This window comes from Tachyglossus aculeatus, chromosome X4 (genome assembly GCF_015852505.1).
Source record: "Tachyglossus aculeatus isolate mTacAcu1 chromosome X4, mTacAcu1.pri, whole genome shotgun sequence".
Classification (NCBI taxonomy): domain Eukaryota; kingdom Metazoa; phylum Chordata; class Mammalia; order Monotremata; family Tachyglossidae; genus Tachyglossus; species Tachyglossus aculeatus.
In genome coordinates this window covers 11,525,607-11,532,998 of record NC_052098.1, presented here as the reverse complement: position 1 = coordinate 11,532,998, position 7,392 = coordinate 11,525,607, and positions in this window count along the sequence as shown.

The window sequence follows — 7,392 nt, the reverse complement described above, 5'->3', positions numbered from 1 at the left end:
ACACAGTAAGCGCTCAATAAATACAATTGAATGAATGAATTTCCTTGGCCCCTGAATGTTCAGGGATTGTAGGTTTGGAAGCCAAAGCACATTGGGAAACAATGTGGCCTAGTGTAAAGAGCACGGACCTCAGAGTCAGAGGACTTTGGTTCTAATCCCAGCCCTGCCACTTACCTACAGTGTGTCCTTAGGCAAGTGCCTTGCCTTCTCTGGGCCTTAATTTCCTCATCTGTAAAATGGGGATTCAATACCTTCCTTCCTATTTAGCCTGGGAGCCCCATGTGGGACAGGGACTGTGTCCAACCTGATTAGATGCTATTCCATCCCAGAGCTCAGTACAGTGCTCGACACATAGTAAGTGCTTAACAAATGTTATTATTAAAATTGGTCCAATATCATTTCATTTGTTCCAAGAGTTGTTAGAAACAGAAGAACAAATGCTGGGCTAGGCCATGTGTGAAGTGGAGGTGAGAACAGCCATAGGCTGAATGCTTAGGAAGTTTAACATGCTGCTGATTTACAACTCTAGTACTTTGTAGAGTACAGTGTATATGACCCGATTATCTTATATTTCCTCAGGGCTTAGTACAGTTCTTGGCACCAAGGAATAATATTCATAATAACCTGTAGACTGGGTTTCACTTGGACTTGGACTGTGAGCCCCATGTGGGACCTGATTATCTCATATCTACCCCACTGTATAGTACATTAGTACAGTGCCTGGGACCTAGTAAGTGCTTAAAAATACTACTATTACTACTAATATTATTATTTTTATTATTATTCTACATTTAGTGAATTCCATTGCAGATTCCTGTTGGAGATTTACTCTAGTTATCTCAAGTTAGACTGCTACTTTAGATCCTCAGGTACTGTTCAACTTGCTGGTCACTAAAGAATCAGAATTTTTAGAAATGAATTAAACTGGAATTTTACTGCTCCCACATATGCAAATTATCTAGATAGTTTAAGTCCTCACAGTACAGTTTGGCTTCAATTATGTATCTGAATGTTTTGGGTTGAGGAAGTTTTCTGGTTTGAAATGTCCTAATTATTCAGGCCAAACAGCCTGAATAGCCCATATAAGATTTGTGTAAACCCATTATCTGAATCTCTTTCATAAAAGCTTCAGTATCTGCTCCCAGAAATGGTGTCTCTACAGTAACATTTCAATAATATTATACTGAGTACAGTGGTGTCTTCGTCAGATACGAAGGATGGATATATTCGTGTAGATATAGATCTGTCATTCATATCTGATGTGTATGTATATGAGAAGCAGCATGGCTCAGTGGAAAGAGCGCAGGCTTGGGTGTCAGAGGTCATGGGTTCGAATCCTGGCTCAGCCACTTGTCAGATATGTGACTTATCTGCTGCCATTTAACAATAAGGAAAAAAAAAGACACAATTTGCAATCCTGCAAAGTAAGGCACATTTCATTGTGCAACTCCCTGTTTTGAAATCTATTTGGCCAATGCAACTGCAGCCTAATTGCCTGTCAGCTACCATTGCCTTTGTTCACCTAAGGATAACCTCGCATTCAGTATGAAAAAAAGGTATGCAGTCATCCACGTGTGTGCAGCGCCTTCTAGTTTGCAATTAATAGTCACTATGTTTTATATGAACTGCTGTTTAAAGCTTTGGGGGCTAAAGGTGTTATGGAGATTTGGTTACAGTGTTTAGAAGCCACCATATTGCATCAAGCTCATTAGCAACAGACCAAACCCATTTTTTCCTTGTGTCACAGAGTCAGATTAAATATATCAAAAATTAATGTTTGTTTTGTTTCATGGGGGTGTCTGGCTCTTAGCTATGCACAACCAAGCATAAAATGTTCCCTCTGACAGGTGATTTAAATTAAAAGCCTGAACTACTTTGGACTTGTTGGCAATCCTGAATCTTAAAGCTAATTTTTTTCCAATTAGTTCCATTTCTAGCCAATAACATCAAGGAAATCAATCAATCATATTTACTGAGCACCTGCTGTGTGCAGAGCACTGTATTAAGGACTTGGGAAAATTCAGTAGAGTTAGAAGACAGGATTCCTGCCCTCAAGAAGCTGACACCTAGTGGGGAAGACAGGCCTGAAATATTTACAGGTAGGATAAAGAGAATGGAAAAGTGAATATGTGAATGAATAAGAGCTTAAATAGTTAAGTGTGCAAGTCTATTTGGACAGAAGTGCTACAGGTGGTTGTGAGTATATAAGTGCAGAGGAGGTAGACCTGTGCTGAGGTGGGTGGAGGGAGAACAGGAACCTCCTGAACTCTTCTAACTCCACCTGGAAGCCCAAGCTAAGCCTTCATCAAAATTATATCAATAGGCCCAGTTTTGAGAGATGGCTGATGGTAGAGTTTGGTGAGTTCAAAAGCTTTAAGTAATAATGATAGTAGTTGTTAATCACTTATTATATGCTAAGCAATGTATTAAGCATTGGCGTAGATCCAGGATAATCTGGTCTGATGCAGTTCCTTTCAGTCAAAGGGGGAGGGAGAACAGGTATTGAATCCCCAATTTACAGCTGAGGAAATGGAAGCCCAGAAAAGTTAAGTGGCTTGCCTAAAGGTCACATAGCAGGCAAGTGGCAGAGCCAGGATTGGAATCCAGGTCCTCTGACTTCCAGGGCTCTGCTGCTTCTCCAAACCACTCTGTCAAAGGCAATGACTTCTCCTCTGGACTTTGTAATCTTCTGAGTTTCCGTTCCTCCACACCCCCCCTTCAACAAAGACCAGGACAACCACCAAATCATTTAGAAATTAGGAAATATGGGAGTATACAGTAGATTTATACTGTACCCTTGCCCCATCTCAGGAAAAAATGGTGCAATTTATAGTACTACCAAACCACACATATTTCACCCTGCAGCACTTGCTGAAGACATCTTGCAGATCTGTAATTTAGTGGCCAACTGTAACTTGGAAAGATAAAGTGCAGACGTTTTCCATAATGTTTTAGGTTCCAATATTGTGACATTTAGTAGCTGTCGGGTCAATTTAACCTTGATTAATGGTCTAAGACTTTTTACACTCCATAGTTCCATTTTCCACCTCAGTCACAGGCCTCATGGGATAAAGTTGAATGCTTTCAGAAAAACCTCTCCAAGCCCATTATCAGCACTTCTGAATTAAAAGTTTCTTCCTCTGGGTCACTAGAAGTTCACCACTTTACTGGTTCCTCTAACTTGCCAAATCATTCCTAAGGCTAATCACCAGCTGCTACCCCAAAACTAGGCTGGCATTTTTGATAAGAGCCCAGGATTTGACACCATTATGGATTTTCTTTCTTCTTTATTGCTGATACCTAGATGGCTTACCTTTTGGCCCTCTGGGCCCTACTTCCTAGTTGAGCTGTCCCTCATCTACAGCAATCAATCGAGAAATAACATTTCTTGAGCATGTACTCTGTGCAGAGCACTGTACTAAGTGCTTGGGAGAGTTTAATAGAGTTAGTAGACATGATTCCTGCCCTTAAGGAGCTTAGCATTATTCCCCCCTTGTGAGTCAGTGAATCAAAATACATGTGGATGAGGGGGAAAATAAGGAATTCCTAGAGGATGAGCATTCTCCCTACCTCTCAGAAGAAATGATCTGAGAAGGGTGGACAGCTGATTGGTTTTATATCAATTGTATTTATTGAGTGCTTATTGTGTGCAAAGTACTGTACTAAATGATTGGGAAAGGACAATCCAATTTAGTTGGTAGGGATGTTCCCTGCCCACAAAGAGCTTAAAGTCTAGTGGGGGAAGGGGAATAATAACGATGGTAATTGTTAAGCGCTTACTATGTGCAGAGCACAAGTCAGTGGCCACACTAATGCTGAGAGATAATGTAGGCAAATGCGGGGAGAATACTGAGCTCTTACTGGTTTGAACTGTTTCTAAGCTGCCTTCTACCTGCCCCTGGAGTCTCATAAAATTTGCTAGCTTTTAAGTGCTAGTCTTTTATAAACCCTATGAGGGCAGGAACCATGTCTGTTCATCTTCATTGTATATAGTACAGTGCTTGGCAAATTATAGTGTGCTTAATAAATAACTGAGGTGGTGGGGGGGGGCAATGATAATGATGAGATTGTAAGCCCCATGTGTCTGACCTGATTAATCTTGTATCCACCCCAGCACTGAATACATGTTGTTTTTTGGGTTTGTTTTTGAAATGGTATTTGTTAAGCACTTATTCTATGTCAGGCACCATATGAAGTGCTGCAGTAGATACAAGTTAATCAGGTTGGACACAGTCCATATACTATATGGTGCTTAGAGTCTTATTCCCCATTTACAGATGAGTTAGATAACTGAGGCACAGAGAAGTGAAGTGACTTGCCCAAGTTCACAAAGCAGACAAGTAGCAGAGCTGGGATTAGAATCCAGGTCCTCTTACTTCCAGGCACACCCTCTGTCCACTAGGCCATGCTGCATTCTTTCAGCATAGAACATGCCTTAACTTTGGAGATAGAGAAGAAAGTTTTGGTGCTTGAAGGACAGGAAAACCATGGTCGGAAGATAGTGTCTCCCCCTGCCCCCATGTAATGAGATAAAAAGTTCAAGTGGTTTCTGAGGGGAGAACACAGTGTCCTGCTTAGTATAAAGCAGTGCCCTTGACTGAGGATAATCAGAGTGGAAAAAAGTTATCTTGGGTGACTACAAGAAATGTTTTTTGGACCAAGTCTGTTTGAAGACATTGAAAAGGATCCATGGCACTTTTCACAAAACCCTGGACTCAAATAATATTTGATAATATTATCAAATATCAAATATTATCAAATATCATGATAATAATGTTAATAATATGGTATTTAAGTGCTTACTATGTGCAAAGCACTGTTTTAAGCACTGGGGAGGATACAGGTGATCAGCCTGTCCCATGTGGGGCTCACAATCTTAATCCCCATTTTACAGATGAGAGAACTGAGGCACAAAGAAGTGAAGTGATTTGCCCAAGATCACACAGCAGACAAATGGAGGAACCGGGATTAGAACCCACAACCTCTGGCTCCCAAGCCCGTGCTCTTGCCACTAGGCCATGCTGCTTCTCTATGACAAGAGGGGGGGATGACAAGAAGGGCGAAGAGGACAGGGATGGGGCAAACGACAAGGAGGGAGAAGACAGCAAGGAGGGGGACGACGACAAGGAGGGGGAAGACAATGAGGTGGACAACAAGGAGGAGCAAGAGGACAGGGGAGGAGGGTGACAAAAGCGATGAGGGCAACCAAGGTGACCAGGACAAAGGGGCGGTGAGGAGGGGACAAAGACGAAGACAAGAAGAACAAAAATGACGATAATGAGGATGAGAAAGAAAAGAATAAGGACAACGAGGACAAAAACAAAGAGAAGAACAAAGACGATGACAATGAAGAGGACGAGGAGGAAGAGGAGGAGGACAAGAAGGGGGGAGAGGACAAGGAGGGGGAAGAGGAAGAGTAGGAGGAGAAGGAGGAGGAGGAAGAACAGGGGGAGAAGGGAGACAAAGGGGACGAGAACAAAGGAGGAAGAGGACAAGGATCGGGGGGGAGGACAAAGACAAAGAGGAGGAGAACAAAAATGATGTCAATGAGGACAAGGAGGAAGAGGTGAAAGAGGATGAGGAAGAGAAGGAGGACAAGGACAAACAGGAGAAGCCCAAAGGTTTAATTAAGAATTGGGCACAAGACCACCCTCCTCCTCCAAGATTTATAAATGCCCTGCTTAAAGGTTAAAGGTCTTTATGGCATGGCAGTCTACTTAAAAGGTACAGAGTTTTTAGAATGATTATTGTGCAGTTCAGTGTGCTCTGATTTGTGCATTAAGAATAGAATTATTCCTTGGGACTTCTCAATCAATTGTATTTCTTGACTGCTTACTATAATAATAATATAATAATAATAATGGCATTTATTAAGTACTTACTATGTGCAAAGCACTGTTCTAAGCGCTGGGGAGGTTACAAGGAGATCAGGTTGTCCCACGGGGGGCTCACAGTCACAATCCCCAGTTTACAGATGAGGGAACTGAGGCACAGAGAAGTTAAGTGACTTGCCCAAAGTCACACAGCTGACAATTGGCAGAGCTGACATTCGAACCCATGACCCCTGACTCCAAAGCCTGTGCTCTTTCCACTGAGCCATGCTGCTTGTCTGTGTGCAGAACACTGTACTAAGTGATTGGGAGAGTACAATACAACAGAATACAACAGTGAATTCACACGCCTGTATACTGTCTTAACACTCCTTAGCACAGCTTTTACAGGAGTATTGAAAATGTCAAGAAATTAGGTTCTGTGAAGGGAATGATTTGGTTACATCTTGAGGTGAGAAGAAAATCTTTCCGCAAGCTAGCCATGTTTGATTGTTTCTCAGAATTGTTGCAGGCTATGATAAAAAAGCTCTCAAAAATGTGTAACTGATGTTTGAAGCACATTTCTGCTAATTATAGTTTGCAATCCTGTGCGATAAAATAACATGCATCGGAATTACAGTACCACTTATTCTTTTCACTGACACTGAGTGAAATAGGCTATTAGTGGAGAATTGTGTGTGGGCAGTATCTAGATTTTTGGGGTTTTCAAAAAGTGAAACCATCTTTTTTTAAATTCAACATCAGTGTGTTTTCATGCCTCTGTACATAGACAATTTAAAAGGTTTTTTTCTAGTTCTGGGGACATGCCTCTGTTATTCAGGCTGATACCTACGATCATGATTAAGCATTCTTAGACTGACATTGTCCATTTGATCCAAGAATCCAAACGCTGGACGTCATTCTGTTTTTCTCTTCTACCATATAGTTGTGCTTTGGCAGGAAGGGACAGGTACAAATCCGATGACTCATCCCTGACTAGACCTTCCTAGTTCCTCCTTTGCCCTACACTTTACCTTAGACAAGGTGAGTTCTCTCTCCTGAGGTCTCATAAGATCTCAGATACTTTCAGTGGGCACATGAAGAAAGAATTGAGAAAGGCAGAGGGTCGCGGGGGGGGGGACTCAGTACACGTGGTGGGGAGGAAGGGTCCCCTCTTACCTCAAGGGTGTGGACAGAAACCGGAATGGGGGTGGTGCCGGGGCAGGACCAAGATGAGGCCGAGACTCCCACAGCTCTCTTTTAATGATACTGGGTTGTTGCACAGGACAGGGGGTTGGGGGCTGGGGTGAGACAAGGCTAAGGATTTCAAAAGGTGGCAGCTGCAGCCAGTCCTCTACCTCCTTGCAGTCTGGTGGTGGTGTCAACAGTTCCAGAGCTGGGCTGAAAGAGTTGAAAGAGCAGCACAATCTGGTCCAGGCACATCGAGTTGGGGCCAATTTAGAAAGGATAAAAAGCACCTGCTTTGAAATCCTTCAAACCAGAACGGGCTACCTGGAACTTATTCTTTTAATGGAATAATATCCTGTTCCCTTCCATCTTCCTCCCACCCCCGGCTCCTCTC